Here is a 17,735-nt window from a genome sequence, read left to right on the forward strand (position 1 = left end):
AGGCAGCTCTAGCAGGAGCAGCAGGGAGCATCGCAGCCTGGTTGTGGGGTCAGGACACTCCTGTGGGGAGGAAGATCTGAAACCCCTCATTGTGGGGTAACCCTACGGCTGTGTGCTGCTCCCTGTCCTCATGCAGCTCCAGAACACCAATGTGTTCACGGCCATGCTTAAACTTCTCAAACTCTGCCACCACGAAATGACAGCGGGTGAGCCCACCGTGAGCATCACAGCTTGTTCCTCACCCAGATGCTCCCAGCCTAGGTGAGCAGGCTCCTGGCTGTCACCCTGAGCCCTGCCTAGGAGGTCGAAGCGGCAGCAGCTACCTTGGAAACACCCAAAGCACCGAGCTGATCTCACCCTCGGTATGGCTGGGCTTTGGCAAAGCCTGGCTAGGAGACGTGGGACTTCCAACTGTTGGACCAGCCTGGTCAGAGATGAACTTCCTCAGCTGGAAGCTGGATTTTGGCCAAAAAGACCTCCTCCCCTTTCAGCTCTCTATCTGAGCCAGAACATTGTATTCCAGTGTTTGCTGTGGTCCATTGCTCTTTATTGGTAGTCCAAGATTTATTAAAAACAAACATCTGTTAACCAGGGATGCTAATCTCAGCCAGACTTTCAAAGTTCTTGGGCGCAAATTATTCTGGACTATTAGAACAGAAAAAAATGCAACTCGTTAAGTATTTTTTCAGCAACTATTAAACTGAAAAATATTTCCTTTTCCTCATCTAGTAAGAGTACAGCTCCCTGTGTCTGTCCAAAAACAGCACAGAAGATTTTAATCATTTTGTGTTTTCTTTTTTTCTGCTTCATCACACTAAATTAAATCAATACTTTCCAGGTGGGAGGGGGAAATCCATGATTTTATGGTTAGCTCTTTGTGCAATCGTTTTTCTTCATTAGAGACACCTGAGACCCATGCCAGAATATATGCTAATATATAGGGCAACATTTAAACTGTTTTCTTTATTATTCATGTCTTTTGAGAGCTGTTGCTGTTACGTCAGAGGGCTGGCAGGTTATAAGTGGAATCGGTAAAAATAGCTCACTTTAGTAATAACACAGCACTATTCATATTTTATTCAGTATTTAACAACCCACAGGAGACTCTCACACTTTCTTACTTGCCAGACTGTCTCCTCTAAGTGACGTCAACCACTCACATCCAGTTCTTCCTCCTGAGAGCAATGGGGTTCACAAAGCCAACCACGAGCAGAGCAGCGACACCAATGCGATTTCCACAGCCTGGGGTTTTGTCCCCTTAAAATAATAGCACGCCTTGAAGCGAGCATGTTCCCTCATACTAAAAAATGAAATAGAGTAATCCCAAACACTATGGGACAATGCGCTCAGTCATTGTATGCGCTTGTGCCTCGCTCCCACCAGGCGTCAAGATCTTGACCTGGTGCTTCACGAGGGTGAGGCATCATTGGTCACATAGGAACATGCAGAAAAGTGAGAAAAATAGCAAGAAAAAGCATGGGTGCATTTGGGTCTGGGCTTTTGTTTCAAGGGGAAACTGAACTGCTGTCCATCTCCTCTGGCAGCCAGAGTTTAAAATATATATACAGTGTTTTGATCCACACTCCCTCTGCATTATGTATGACACCCCTGGAGCTCCCAAGCTGCCTAAATCCCTCACCAGGAATTTGTTTTCTCCATTATGTTCCCTTCCTAGAGTCAGCAGGGTGCGAGGTCCTCCCCTGGACAGAACCAGAGCAAACACAACTCACTGCCTCCTTTCCGAGTGTCTCCAAACTTACGGCTACAGAAAACTCAGCTGAAATCGGAACTTTCTCCCACTGATCAGTTCAAAGTGCACTCTCCCATGTGTGGAGAGAAACCTCCCCAAACTTAGGAGACGAAGGAGAACTGGAAGGAATGTAGTGCACAGGCTCCAGAGGTGGAGGGGCTGCCAGAGCCTCGCTCACACCCCCTTATTGCAGCAGGAAGGTTTTGACGCACGTCCTGACCTTCTAGGCAAGGATGCCCTGGAGCTGGCAGACAACGTCATAAAAGAGCAAAAATGTCAGTCTGATTTTTTTTGAGCTTTCATCAGCACAAACTGAGAGCAGTTCCACTATAGATGCTGGAGCTGTGCTGCTGGAAAAACTGCGTGGGAAGAGACCAAAGCCCACATTGCTCCTCCTGGTTCCTGGAGATGCTCCCTGCTAACAGCCAGGTGCCGTCTGATTGATCTCCCATTAAAACCAAGACGGGGCCAAAGAGCAGCCACTGCAAGGACCCCGCTCCCCTGTGAACCGAAGGGACATCCAGCCTGCACTTTGTCTTAATTTTAAAAACATTATTTCATTTCTGAGCTCCTTAGCCTGAAAAGTTTGCTGTTTAAAACAAAGCAATCCATCACTGTAATGGCCTGCGCTGTCACAGCCTGGCTGTTCGAGCCTCCGTACACGAGCCCAAGCAGATCAGCTGGGGTCCCGAGGCAGGTTGGGGTGCCCGCTTCTGTTACCTCCATCCCCACATCAGCCTGATTGATTTGGATTGTAAGCTCCAGCCCTTATTATGGTTTATACAGCTCCTAGCGTAAGGAGATGCTAATCCCCGTGTGGTAACTGCAATACAAATGGGAGTAAATCAGAGTTGTAAGAATGCATTAGTTAAACTGCTTCATTCACAGAGATTAAGAGAAGAAGATTATGCTGCTATTAAACTTCTAAAAGTTTAATAAAAACAATCTACTTGCTTATTCCTTTTTCCAGGGCTATTATTTCGGTGCAAGTCCACAGAGTGTCCTTGCAATGAGCCTTGAAGCTCTTCAGCAGGATCCTCCTGCTCCGAAACAGCCACCACTGGGGCTGGCTGACGACAGCTGTAGAGCATCACACCAGGACACTAGCAGTAACAGCACTTGCAGCACTTACACTGCATTTTATACTTGCAGAGCTCTTAAATTAATTAGTTACAGGGCTACAGTATGGAATCAGACAGGATGTGAAAGAAGAAAATGGTATCCAGTGGAAACTACGGGGGGAATTTGGGGAAACAAAGCGTAATTACCCAGCTTGGATTGTGGCCAGAGCAGCACTGCGAGGAATGCCGGGAGGTCTCTGGTGGCCACACATGGTCAGGACCTTGGCTTCACGTCTGCTCCCAAGGATGAGGAGAGCCCTGATGAGATGTGCCCAGGAACCAAGTACAGGAAAGGGATGATTACAAGAAATCCTATTTCCCACCTAGGTGCCTCCCAGCCATGTGCACTGGGTTGGGCCATGGGAGCTCGTTTCGAGTCAGACCACGAGAAGTTCCAAATTATTTTTGATTAAAACACCTTTTGGTGATATTGACAAATGATCCACCTTCTGAGCCCACTAACTGCTCTTAATTGGGTTAAAAGCCCCAAGTAATTAGTTGTCTCAGCCATCGCTGTCTGGCCAGCCCAGCAGCCCTGTGTGTACCCTCCTGTTAGCTACAAACACACCAGGTGGCTGCATGCCCAGCTGCAGCGTTGCTCCGTGCCAGTTTGGAAATATTAATGCTGGTAGGCATGCAGACGTCACGAGGGGCCAATTTCAGGATGCACAAAAGAGGGACCACTAATTGGAAAGAAGGGGGAGGAAGCAATTACAGTGCCTGCTCACCTCAGTGGTGCTGCAGGACAGAAAGCCTGAGAAAAGCTGAGAAAAAGCAGCCAGCCCCACCAACGGTGCTGGGTGGGGGCCACACACTGGGCTGGTGGGGAAGAAGACACAAGTTTGCCAAAATCCAACATACCGGGTTGGGGCAGAACCCACCAGAAGAGCCTGGTCTTTTCACACAGCTGGATTTGTGCAGTTTAAAATTTCTCAGCAATGCCCGCATGGTGATGCTGAGGGAGCTTTGGCTGGTTTTGAAGCCCCCTCTCTCGCTGCTGTCCCCGGGCTGGCTGCTCTGCACCCCCAGCCAGCCAGCAGGGCGATAAGTGACCTGAGCAAAGAGGATTTTTTTCTCTTGCCTTATCTCCTCCCCAGGGTAAATTCCTAGAGCTCCCTGTTCCTCTGCACCAACACGTCCTCCCGTGCACCACCGATAGCTGTTAACTACACTCCCGGTCTTTGCATCCCTCTTTGATGTGCGAGATGCTCAGGAGCTTTGTCTTTTGCAGAGGATGTTGGTAGATAAGCAACAGAAAACACATGAAGGAAAGCTGTTGGTAATGGCACGCTGCTCTCTGGCAGGCACTGCCTCTGCTCACTTACACCTCTATCACACACACATCCCTTCTCCAGCCTCTGTGGGTTTGCCCTTGCTTTGTGCTAGCCCAAATCAGACCAGACTCAAACTTCTGCCTCCATTTTCAACTCTGGAGCAATCCCGTCACTTGCAGCCCTTCCCAGTCAATAGCTGAACACGTCTGCGGTTTATTTACCCAAAACACGAATCCTGGCTGTGTTTGCAAATCACTGTCACTGTCAGGGGCTCCTCCTAAACCACCGCCTTTGCCACACGGATGGGCCCCACGAGCAGATCACGCCGTGTACACGCTGTCACTCAGCACCACCACCAAAGCCCCTTTCCAAGCCACAACCCCCTCTCACCGGGCTGTTCAGCAAGCTGTAATTACGCAGCTCACTCAGCACCCAGCACTGACACGCCTCTGGCAATCCCCATGTTGGCATTTATCTCCCGTGGCTTGCCGTGCCCTGCCTGAGCAGCCGGGGCGTGATGGGGAGCCGGTTCCTGCCGGCACCGCGTGCCCCGAGCGCTCTCCTCCACCCACAGCGAGCATGCCGCAGTGCCAAAGTTTGGACACGGGACCTCCAAGGCATCTCCTGAGAAATCAGGTGGTGGAAACTGGTTTGTTACAGATTAAAGATGCGTCTCGTGGGATTAAAGTTTGCTGCTCCTCAGCCTACGACTTGGAAGCGACCGACCAGCAGGAGGAAGGGGCCCTCTTCTCATTAGGGGCTGCTGCTCATTGGGTGAGAATATCAAGGATGAACCTAAACAACCCCGGGTGACACGAGGGGGCACGGGGAGGGCAGAGGATCCGATCTCAGCGTGGTGGATGCATTCAGCTCTGCCGTACCCACGCTGTAATGAGCTGCCAGGTCACGGGGGCAGCAGCAGCGTTGTGAGTTTGCTTCTGCTGGAAAGGGCTCGCTGCCCCAGTTTGGGTAACGAGCTCCCTTGTACGCACAGAAACGAGCACGAGAAACCACAGTGGGTGTTTTCTGCCACACAGGCTGCTGCAAACACATCACATCTGACCCTCTGAGCCTTCAGCAGCCTTCAGTAAAATTTGGAGCCATATTCAAGACCCCTGCTCTCATCCCTGAAGTATTCAACTGCTTAGCCCCAGCACATCCACGTGGACAATTTCAGTGTCTGGTGCTCTCCGGTACGAGGTGCTTCCTACACTGCTGCTTCGGCATGGAGGAGCTCCCCCTGTGCAGCGGGGTTGTCTCCGTGACACATCTCTGCTCCAGGCAGCGGGATAAACAACTGGGGGAAATGAGGCGGTGACACTTGTAGCACTGGGCACATCTAGAGTCAGCTACTGCTGCACAGATATCCACATACATCTGTTCCTAAAACTCTTCCAAAACAAGGCATCACCGAGCACTTCCCCTCCCAAAGGTGCTTGCAGAGGAACAGGGACCTGCACAGTCCCTTGCAGAGAGCTCCACGCCAGACCCCGCAGAGCAATTCATTTCACAGCAAAAACTCCAGGGGAGGATAATCGGCAGGAGTGCAGCTGTCTCTGTCATCCCCGTGGCTTTGTCTGGGCTGCTTTTAATGAGGCCCAGCAGTTCACCACTGCCCTACCTCTCTCCTTACGGAGAAAGCTTTGTAGGGCTGCATCTCCCCTCCCTTTGATTTCGTTCCTGCAGGAGCCGGAGCCTCACTCCAGCACTGCAGCCCGAGCCTGGCAGGGAGAGGAGGGTGCGCCGAGTCCTGGGCTTCTCTGGGGAACAGGAACATGAGAACGTGGGTTGTGGTGGACAACAAAGGAAAATGCAAACCAATGACAAAAGCTAACAAGGTCCGTGACCTCTCTCTGGGATGCAAGCGTGAGGGACAGCCATTAACAGGGACTTCAAGGTGCCGGTTAAAAGGGTGCACACAGAGCCATGCCCCATCCATCTGCATCCCTCAAAAACGCTGCCCTAAGCTCTCTGCCACTGTCCCAGAGTGACACTGGTGACACAGGGCACGAACCGGTGGCTTTTGGTTCTTCCAGATGGGACCAAACCCGAGCTGTGGCTGTGGCTGTTCGCACTCCTGGCAGTTTGCAGCAGGGACTCACGGGTTAAGACGTCCGGCAATCCCAGGAGTGCGGGCACATTTCATGTGCTTCTTGCAAGCACATCCTTCAAGGACAGCCGCCACGTTGTGCCCAGTCAGGCAACGACTGCAGCAGAAATTAGGGCCCAGTGTCCAACCTCGGCAGTGACCTGAGAGCTGGCCAGGCTCCAGGGGCAGGGCGAGAGGAGGGAAGGGGCAGGGTGAGAGCCCTGAGAAGGGGTTGTGGCCCCATGAGCCTGTCCCCAGCTCTCTTCCCCCCTTTTCTACCTGCACACAGCAGTATGGAGGCACAGCCTCAAAGCAGTGCAGTTTATTCCCATGCCTATGGAAATAAGCCAGCTTCTGCGCTCATCCCAGGTCAGGGTAAGCCAAGGGAAGGCTGAAGGAGGTCCGGCTCCACGAACTAACAGGCAGTAGCAGCACCTGGCTCTGTTTCAGCTCTCTTTCACTCTGTACCCAAATATCTCCCGTAGCACCAAGGCTGGGGCAGGTAAAAGGGGCAACAGTGCCACCCCCTCCCTGGCACGCCACTGCGCTTCCGCACGACCTCCTGCTGCACCGCCCCATTTCTCCTTGCTAGGTGAGTTATCTCTCAGCGTGGGGAAGGATCTAGGTTTCATCAAGGAGCTTTTCAACAAGTTGTCACCGTCTCGGTGATGTAGGGCGGGCAGAACACCTCCTGTTCCCAGCTGCCCTCCTGCCACCGCAGGCTGCCCGTCAGCGTGAAAGCACAGCCTGCAGCATCTGGGAAGGGCAGAGGCGAAGTGTTTGCCTGGGAAGGCGATCAAGCCGTGAGATAAACGCCTCAACAGGAAGAAAAGTCAGCTCCAAAACGAGGACGGTTATTGTACGAGACATTACTTTAGCTAAAGGAAGCAGGTTAATATACCCCCAAATTACTACTCATCACTCGGCGGGATGTTCATTTTCCAGCATAATTTCCACCGTGCTCTCTATAGCTCGTGTGGATATCAGCTCAGAGATTAGCAAATCCTTGCTTCTGAATTTGTACAGCGGCGAGTCCAAAACCAATTAAGAAAAGCCATGACAAAGCAAAAGACCATATCGCTTGGCAAAATAATATTTTGAGATGGGCATTTCAAAAAATGCCAGTCCCACACAGGCTCCTGTCAGCCCAAATTTAACATGTCGCTTCACATCTTGCAGCTTGAAAGGGAGGAACTGGGGAGGGAGAGCGCTGGGGGTTCGGGCAGGGCAGGCAGAGGGGACAGCAGAGAGGGCTTTGGAGCAAGGAGCTGGCAAGAAGCACAAAAGAAAAACTTAAAATGTCTTGAAGGCATTGGCAGCAGATGCAAGGTATAAAAGGTTGAGAGGGCTTGTACAGAAGCCCTGGGAGAAATGCTGCAGAGGCAGCTCATGGTGAAGGAAAGGTTTTGAAGGCCAGCAGTGGCATAGGAATGGGAGAGGCCTGGAGGAAAGCACCAACATGCAGTGAGGAAATGGGGCGATGCCATTCAGAAGAGCTGAAGGGTTGGAGCCTTTCAAAGAGCTGCACATTTGGACTGATGGAGTGACTGTGAGCCAGAGCTTCTCAAATGAGGAGTAATTTACTTTTGGGAAATATGCGACCTTTAAAAAAGATCCGCTGATGAACACTTCCCAACAGGCTCTAAAAAAACAAGTACTCTTTTCAAACGACTGGCAAGGCAGCCTAGATATCATTTTATTTTTTTATTGCAGTGCTGTTCTCCCCCCTTTCCTGGGCTGAAGGTCCTGCTGGTGACGGGGCCGGGCAGCGTGCTCCTGTGGCTGCAGCCCCCGAGAGCCCCGCTGCAGCCGGGTGCATGGCCAAGAGGCTTTCAGTGGCTGCACGCTGCTCCAGTAACTGGGGAGGAACCAAACCACGCTCGGAGACATCACATTCAGACCAGTTCCATCTCCTCCTCAGCACCTCTGAAGCCACCCAAGGTGCCTGTACCTGCCTGGCTGACACGACCCCCCGTGGGCGGTTGCCCCTCACCCACCGCCCTGCTCTAATAACACTTTACAATTTTCTAAAGCTGTCAACGTCATCAATTTCCCAGACTGCATGTACTCCTCTTGCATGATGTGTGCTGAGTTACCTGTGCCACAATTAAGCCTTTATTTAGCTGAAGGCAGGCTACCTTCATGGCAATGTGTAACTTACTCCCTAGCAGGGTAGTAATCTAATCCAATGATGGCGTAGGGCTAAAAAATATATATGTACATTTAAAAAGATAATAAAAACAATTTCATCAGTATCTCGTAGGATGGTCACACTCCGCATGGCAAACTCTCCCTTTGATGGGATAATTGGTGTGGTATGACCAAACTGCCTGCTCTCACAGCACCGAGCAGTGCTCACGGCTCGGCATTAAAGGGGGAGATTGTCTTTGTCAGGCCTGTCATGAAAACAAAAAAAGAGAGACTGGACTTTACTGAGCAAAAACAAAGGGATGTCCTTAAATCCAAGGGACTGCGTGCCTTATTTATCCCAGTGCTACTCGTTCAGTCTCTCCTGTCAGATCTCTGTGATCTCTTTTGATGTCTGCTGTTAAAAAGGAAGCAAGCTGCTAGCAGAGACATCCCACAGAAGTCCCATCCATTTCTTCCTGCCCCTTACGAAGCACCACGATGACCTGGGCACTGTTACATCCTGCAGACAACAAAAAATAAAATAACGCTGCCTGCACCACTAATTGGAAAATGCAAACTGGTTTATTGGCACCTAATAAAATGGCTCTGGAGGTCAACAGCTGTCAGCCTCCAGGTTTGTGGATAAGGGAGGGCGAGCAGACCTCAGCAATAGCTGCCCTCACAGCCCCATCTCACAGCCACGGCACTCCCAAGCAGGACCCTGCTTGGGCTGCAGCATCTCTTCCAGAAGAACACCCCACCTTGGTGGAAATCCTGGAAAAGGACCACTCTCCCCTGCTCTGTGCAAGCTGTTTCCAAAGCCAGCTGCCCTCCCACTACCGCCATGCCCAGTGACAACCTTCTGCCCATTATTCTTGTCTCCCTGTCCTCCTGCAGCTGGATCCCTCGGGGTGACCAACACCCTTGGCATTTAGGAAGGTCCACACCCCACCTGACTGACGTTTGTAAAAGATGCTATGGTTTGATTTGCAGAAAAAAAGGAAACTTGGTCTAGAATCCTGCCATCTGGTGTCTCCAATTGTTGTGTATCGGTACCAAGGCTGGTGTCTTTTACTTCGCTTTGCTCTCTGACTTAGCTGGCTGTTCCTTGCCTGCCCTTCCACAGCCCTTCACTCTGTGTGCTGTAGACTGAATAGAAAAGGTTTCTCTCAGCTGAGCACAGTCCTTCTGCCTCTGTTTTACAAGCAAAGACATGAAGATGTAGAAGGCCAAGAGACTTGGCCAAAATCACTCAATGAGCCAGTAAAAAGGGAGTGAGCCCGCTCTCTGAATCTATCTTGAAACCAACAGGCTTGGTTTGGTTTTATAAGGTAAACTCCTACTGTTAAAAACCAGGGAAGGGGAAAAGAAATCACCCTATGTCTTCATGACATGATGCAGGAGAGGCATCATCATGTTGACTCACAGTTTTGGTGACCACCTGCCTCCCTCTCATCAGTATTCATGGGCTGCAAGAGCCCCAGCTCACAAACATGGAATGGGATGCCCAGGGAAAACTCCAACGTGAGCCAGCCCCGCTCCTCAGGAAGAAGTGGATCCTGAATCCCAGATCTGCCAGACCCTCTGCTTCCTCTGGCATGTGCCTGAAGCCCTGGTCGGATGGAGGAACCTCCCTGTCTTCTCAGCCCACCTGAACACTTCCCACGTCTGATTTCAGCCCTGAAAGCAAGTCGAAAATCCAGCCCAGAGGCTGAGCCGGAATGGCAAAGCGATGCAAACAAGGCTCGATTAGGATTCAGACTGCATAATTCACGCTGCACGTGCTCTTCTGCAGCTAGAGCAAGGGCCAGCTCCGCCGCCAGCCGTTCCTCCCACTGCCTTCAGGGTCTACACCTCCGGAGGATACGTGCTGTGATTTTTTCATGCGCAGGATCCCGCACGTGTTGCAGCGATGCTCTGTGAGCAGCAGGGCGCAGGACGCTGCAGCAGGGATGTCAGGCGGATCCAGGCCTGCTCACAAAGGTTGGAAAGCACCGTCCCAGAGCGTGACAACCACCCTGAATGCAAACCAAGCCTTTCACTGTCTCTTCCCTCCTCTGTCCTGTGGGTGGGAAGGAGAGGAGAGAGCTACAGCTCACCAGGGCACGTGAAGTCGTGCACTTTCCATCCCCTTCTCAGGAGGCTGTTGCAGTGCCACTTGCCCCCAGAGGTTCAGATGTACCCACTGAAGGTGTCCAGCTTGTTATCCCATGAGGACACTACTGGTACTAGTAAAGAGCTTGCGAAACAAAACCACATCTTGTAAGCTTCCTTTCGCACTCGTTTTGCTCACATTTCACACTCAGTTTGCTCACATTTTCATTGCTCCCAAAAGGCTTGTGCGAACAGAGGTGGAGGGTGGGGGGAGCTGCACGAAACTGCACTCTGCTGCTGTCACTGACAGGCACAAAAACAAAAGTAAGGTAAAAATAACACACTACATCCTCCTTGAGATCCTTGGATGAAAGCAAAAGTATTATTACCACCACATATCACATTCCCCTCCCTGTATTTCCTTATGGAGCTGGAGCACCCGACTGCCACCAGCTGCCCGGAGGTCAATGCCCCACACCCCAAAGCCCCACAAGCGTTTTTCTTCTGATCTTTCTCAGTCCCTGGTTTCTTTCTGGATGCTCTGCTTGGGCTCAGCCCCAGCACTAAAGGAGAGCAGTGGGAGGCACTCTGTGCCCCCCAACAGGCACCCAAGAAGGGCAGGGAGCTGCATGCCCAGGGCTGCCCACTTCTCACTGGGACAGGCCTGGGGGATGGGTGGGACACCCAAATTCCCCCAGCCGGACACACGTTCAACCCCCCTGGAGGACGGGAAGCCTGTGGCTCGGAGGTTTTGGTCCCAGTCCCAGGCTGGGTGTAGCTGCGAAAGCAAAACAACGCTCCCCAAAGGAAGCACGATTCGGCTCTCTCCGCAAGTGTTATTTATGGAGGGTGGGGTGGTGTGAGTGAGAAGCTGCGGAGAGTTGCCGGAGCGGCTCGCAAACCCTAGGTTAGGTGATGAAGTTTAGTGCCCGGGAACCCTGCCCAGACTCAGCCATTGCCAGGGGAGCAGCAGGCTGCTGCAATGGCTCAGTCTTTTAACTCCCCCCATGGCGCAGTGGTGGAGAGGTGAGGTTTAGGGGTGGTTCCATGCTCCTCACAGAGTTTTGCTGCAGATTCACGCCTGACTTGCTCATGCACTGGTGGAAACACGCTGCTTCCCCCTGCCCACGGCACCCTGACAGAACACTGTGGCAAACAGAGCACCATGCATGTGGAAAACAATGCACCCCCCTTCCTAAACCCTGTCCTCTCTTCACTCCAACACATTTGTCCTTGCAGTTACCACACTGCCACGTTGAGCAGCTAAACAAGGACACAAGTTCGGTTTTGTCTCCGTTCGCTGCTTAATAGCTATAGCAATTTCTCTCCATACACATTACAGTGCTCCCAACTGGGTTCTCCTGAGGGGGCAGGCAGTAGCTGGTGCACACTCCTTGCTTTAGATGGATTTTTTTCACTGTTTGCAGAAAACAATAATACAGAACAGACAAAAAGTGAAATAGAGAAAATAAGGAGAAAATAGCAATTGTTCTGGAGGGGATGAAAGCAAGACATCGATCCAGTATCCTCTGCCATTTGATACCCCAAATGATCACTTCTGAGCATGGCCGGGCACCTCTCGGCACAGAGCCAGTCCCGGTGCACGGGGTGGGTGCTTGCCCAAAGCTCACCCAGCTCTGGGGATGGACCTGCCAGCTCAAGTGGCTTTGGTTCAGCCTTAAGTCATGCACGCAGAAGAGTGAAAATTTAAAAATATCTATTCACACAAAAGGAAGGGAGTGAAAGGCATGAGGGGGAGGAATGTTTCATTGCCTTAACATTTTGGAAAAAACACTTTTCCTGCAGCTCTCAGCCCAGGGCAGTGGGAGCTGGCTTAGGGAAGCCTCTCCTCGGGGTGGCACCGGAGCCTGTTGGTTCAGGTGTAATTGAGCATGTCCCTAAACGTGCCATGATTAGGGACAAAATGCTGGAAGCAGTTTGGATCCTACAGTTGCAGGGAGTGTTGGCTGGAGGGGGAGCGAAAACTTCAGACAAGTCCACGTGCAGCTGAGCTCCATCTTAGGGTGACTTTATAGTAAAACCTAAGAGAAAACAGGGGCAGCACCTGGGATAAGGTGCCCTTTGTCCTCTGTGTTACTGAGCACACAGCGGTTACGGCTGCAACCTGCTGAAGCTCCCACAGACGTGCATTGGGAGAGCCTGTTGGGTGGTCCCTCTGTCATTTGGTCTCACTTTGAAGCTTTGAGAGAGATTCACCAATTTGTGGGAACATTGTGGTGGCTGGATTTCTGACATGACTCTGTGGTCACCATTGTCTGAGGTACAGGACACAGGAGGGTAGGCACCAAAATTGCCATTCAAGGCCCACACTCTACCACCAATGCAACTAAAAATGACTTTAGCAGCTGTGGAGTTGGCCACAGGGAGCTGCCTGACAGCAGCACCCAGCAAATTGCTCTTGGTGCTCTTCCCAGGGTCCCAAGGAACATGAGGCTGCCGTGACCCTGCCTCCTGGGGGCTTTCCTGGTGCCACCTCGGTCTCCCAGGGCGCTGAGCATCTCACCAATGTGCCTATCTAAAAAACGTGATGTCGAAAACAAGCCCCGCGGTGCTGCGCCTCATGCAGGACTGACATCCAGAGAGAGAACGCCTGAGAAAAGGCGTGGAGGTGAAGGGAAATTACAGACTTGCATTTACACAATTTTCTTGCATCTGATTAGAGCGGGGGCAGAGGAAAGCGAAGCCAAACGCTCTCGCTCTCTCCCCCACGCACCCGCCCCGATCACCCCGGCTCATTATGAACCGAAGCCTCACAAGCCAGCACTGCTTAAGCAAAACCGTGTTCCCATGGTTACGGCAAGGATTTTCTGTATTTCTGATTTGCTTCACCAGGAGCGCACGTGATGCACGCGGCGAGAGTGACTCGGCTGATATGTTGAGCACAACTCGGGGTCCCCGCGCAGCCCCGCGACACGTCAGCTGCACGCCAGCTGATTTCATGTGAGGACCTGACCTCCCTGCTGCATTTGGGGTGGTGAAATGCCATGGGGGCTGTATGGGGCTGGGGGATTTGGGCCGATCATTGCTGTGGTGTGGATGAAGCTGCACCTTCCCCCACCCTACTAAAGCTTTCACTTGCTACAGCACTGGGAACCCTCTGCCAACTCCTTCCAGGGTAGCTGCAGCCCTGGTTTTACTGCTGGAGAAACATTTCCCTCGATAAATAAATAAGTGAATGAAGAAAAAGAAAAAAAAAAAGCATCCTGAACTGCCCCTGTGGGTTATGGTAAGCACCAGCGGGCCCAGCAAATTCCATACTGTGAGAAGCACAAGCAGGGCAGGAACCCTGCCAAAGGACACCGAGATACGGCGTGTTGTGAAACACGAGCAGGAACCCAAGCTGAGACTTGAGCAAGGAGCTGCTGGGAGGCGGGACGGCTCCCAGGTCCCATGTGAAAGATGTTCCTGATACGGCAGGGCAGCACGCAACCCTGCCTGCCCCAGCAATGCCAACCCACTGCACTCCCTGCACCTATAGCTGGTACGGGCCTGCGTGGAATTTATTTTGCACACAGAACTACTGAAATGATTATTTCCCCATGAAAGAAGAGGAACAAGCTGTTTGTGTAAAAATAATCTGGACTTTTGCTTTTACTGGGTATCTTTGGCAAGAGTAGCAGTAGTCATCAGAAATAGGACTGGAAAGAAAATCAAGAAATTACTTAGTCCATCCTCCCTCCCAAAGCAGCCCCAACCCCACCTCCATACTTCTAGCCAGATGTCCCCACATGCCTCCAGTGACGGAGGCTCTACGTGGTCCACAGAAAATCTATTCCATTCTTTCGTAACATTCAAGTTCTGAAAGGCTTTTGTCTCACACTGCTCACCAGGCAATAACTACACACAGAAGTCCTCCTATTCCTAGCACATTAAAACCCTTTCCAATGTCATCTAGCAGTGGCGATGCGGGGCCAGCACCCTCCACATCCAGCTGCTCCACATGCTCAGCCCACTGCTCTCTGGCTCTACCACCCATGCCAAGGAGGTATTTTGACAATTCCCGGACAATTTTGTTGGTTTCCACCCCCGTGCAAACAGTGGCTTTGTTAACACGAGTTGTGAGTTCATTTCGTTTTCTCCAGGAGCTCCCACACCACCAAGACCAATTTTGAAGTGTTAATTAAATGGAATGCCTAATGCTTCACAGCCCCACAGGCAGCAATTTGGGCTTGTGGCAGCAGCAGGTGATGGCCACGGGTGGGGAAGGCTCCAATCGTCCCCTGTAGCCTCCCAACTAATATTCCTGTTTTCCTATAAATTCTCCCACTCCGTGGCTTTCAATAATTATTTGACTACCCCTCACTGCCAGCACATATTCAAAGTGAAGGCTTTACTTGCCAGCTTATATATGCTTATCTGCAAAAATAATTCTCCATGTTGATAGCTTTTCAGCTCCTCAGCATCCCAGCTGTCTTTAAGTTCAACTTTATTTTGCTGTTATCTTCATTTGACAGCTGCAGAGAAAGACACAGCAACTTCCAGGTTAACTAGTTTGTGGGTTTTAGCAGAACATCATGATGTATTCATGGTCAGAAACCCACCCCAGGTGACACCAAGCACCCCAGGTCCGAGTCTGTACAGCGACTGCCTGTCTGCAGCAAAATCCAGCCACAAACACCCTTCAGAAAGACCCCTGAGTGCCCCAGGAGAGTTCCTGTGCTGCCCTGGCCTGTGCACCTTGTAGCCTAATAAAAACATTTCCTTTAAAATATATTTTTCTTCAGATATTCTTATATACTAGTGGATTATGGCATTTTCCTGGTAACCAGAGGGCTTCTATTTTCTCTAAGCTTGAAATAGAAGTCGAGCTGATTGAGCGGACAGAATAAGGTCTCTTCTGGCTATGAATTGTCCAAAAGCAGCATCAGATTTTCCAAACTGACTTACCATCTGTCTGAATATTTTTCATGACAGTTGGAGCTGCTCAGAAGGAATTTGGTAGCTGATACTGGAACTGTGGGCTCTGTTCGTTAATTTGGACAAGATGCATAGATGGTAGCATGTTATTTTGGCCCCTCTTACTGAAAAAGTTTCCAGTCTGCATATTTATGCTCTAAAGCCAAAAACATCTTCCTAAACATTCTCTGCCATCAACCTCTGATTCCCTGCCTATGTGAACTCCTTTGTGAACACACCGGTCTGTTACAATCCTTCAGAACAAATTCAAGATGGGTGCAAACACCAGCAAAGCCAACCCAGGGTTTCATTTCCTTATTCCCAGATAACTTGTTGAGGGATTTTCCCTGCTTCAGTTGACAGCTGTTTTGCTGTTTCTGTGGCGAACTCATCAATCCGCCTCAGTTTCTGTCGTGGTGGAAGGGAAAGCCCAGCAGTGAGATGGAGGATAAAGTCAAGTGAATGCATTACTGTAGGCAGACTGTTTGCTGCCTGAAGCTACACAGCCCCGTATTTCTAACCAACAGCCAGTTTTAGCACAGTTCGTAAATACAAAAAGCTACACTCCTCTTCTAAAATTAAGCGAAATGCAGATAAATGTTGAAATAATTTCTCCCTGTGTCCATACCCAGCACCTTTACACCCTGGACGCTGCATTACCGTCCCTTGCCATAGCATCACATGTGTGCCACCACCAGCATCCCACGAGGAGCAGAACAGGTTAATTTTTCCAAGGCTGAATCATCACAGAATTCAACTATAATAGCCCATGCAGAATAAAAAGCTAGAGATGCATTTAAATACCCCCAAAGTAATTTGGTTAGTCAATGAAGCACAGTATCTTCTCCCCACTCACTGGTTCACTTGGCATCCATCACTTTTATTTTGTATCAGATACTCATTGTCTCGAGAGATAACAGATACGTGATCCAAAGAAAGGAGCAGCCCATTGAATTGCTGGCACGCAGCTTACCACTGTCATTATGAAGCATTGTGGTGCAAGCCAAAATACCCATTTTTAATGCGCTCTCTGCAAAGAAACAACTGCACCCCCAGCTCTGTTACATAACCTCAGCAAGTTATTGAAGCTGGTAGCACTCCTCATTTGGCTTCCCCCCATGTGAGCTAACATGAGCTGCTCTTCATTCGAACACCTAATTCCACAGATACAGGTGTTGCTGACACCTCCTTTTTTTCTTTCATCTTTTTTTTTTTTCTTTTTTTTTCCCCAGAGTAACATTTTTAACCTTGAAGTTTTTGGAGTTTCACAGCACAGAAGCTGTAAGCACAGTCCTTTGCCCTGAAAATGTATGCAGTAAAGCTTGCAGTTTAAAAATAGGTGAAAATTGGATAAATTACTAGGCAGGAGGGCACAAATTTCTCTTGAGCAGAACATTTTTTCACTTGCAGCTACGGGCTCCCCACTGAGCTGCAGCACCCGCTCCTCTCTACATGCATTGGGATATTATTCTTAGCAAGAAGTCATCGTCCATCTGGTGCTCATTGTCCCCAAGGTACAGTGACCTGACCCCCCCCACCATGTCCCTCCTGGCTCGTGTCACCCAGCAGAGAGCGAGCCTGAGGTTTTGTTCCACATCCACTCTGGTGACACCGATGTTTGGAGGAATTCAGACCAAGCCCAGCTCTCAGAAAAGGCAATCCAGCCCCAGAACCTCATTCAAAGGGAATTACCTATCTCAGAACAAAGGCTCGAGTCACGGATTTCTACAGCTTGCTTAAGTCCCTCCACCCAGCAAATCTTTCACTCCAGCATTACGATGCCAAGCCAGTCACTGAGGGCTTACAGTCTGCTCACAGCTGGCTCCGGGAGGTTAGAGCTGCTGTGCAGTCACAGGCCCTGCTCCTAATTATAGGCACGGTGCTTGTTTAGGTGTTTCTGCAACCTCCTGGTCACAGAGAGTCCTGTGAAGGCATTTCAATGATGTTTTTGGGGAAAAAAACACAGAGACATCATGGTGGAGCCCCAGACAAACCACCTTTGGGGGTGGGGAGGGCTAGCAGCGCTGCCAGGCAAAATGGAAAAAGCAACACCACCAACAACAAAACAGCAGGATCACAGCTTATTTCTCCCCTTCCTGCCACCCTGAGCAGAACACAGGCAAGCCAGAAGTGACAGGGCAAAAAACACTCATGCAAACCATCAGTGGGGGCTGCCCGGGGATGCTGCAGCAACACGGGGTGCCTCAGCAGGCACAGCAAGCAGGGCCCTCGTGCTGCAAACCTTGCTGCAAAACTCCCAGCACCAAAACCAGGCAGTGCTCCAGAGAAATGTGCACCAAAGCGAGGTTCAGGGCTTTGGCGTTCATTCAGACACATCCAAACCATTTTGGTTTGCTGAT

At 50.7% G+C, this 17,735-nt stretch overlaps 1 long non-coding RNA gene across 1 annotated transcript in view; it reads right to left on the minus strand.

The window, feature by feature from the left end:
* Positions 1-15,721: 15,721 nt before the first annotated feature.
* Positions 15,722-17,735, minus strand: part of LOC140003175 (uncharacterized) — a 64,893-nt gene continuing 62,879 nt past the window's right edge. Inside the window, exon 3 of the long non-coding RNA XR_011811292.1 lies at positions 15,722-15,783. This is a non-coding gene — a long non-coding RNA (uncharacterized lncRNA). The remainder of the gene's footprint in view (positions 15,784-17,735) is intronic.

This window comes from Anas platyrhynchos, chromosome 9 (assembly GCF_047663525.1).
Source record: "Anas platyrhynchos isolate ZD024472 breed Pekin duck chromosome 9, IASCAAS_PekinDuck_T2T, whole genome shotgun sequence".
NCBI classification, from domain to species: Eukaryota; Metazoa; Chordata; class Aves; order Anseriformes; family Anatidae; genus Anas; species Anas platyrhynchos.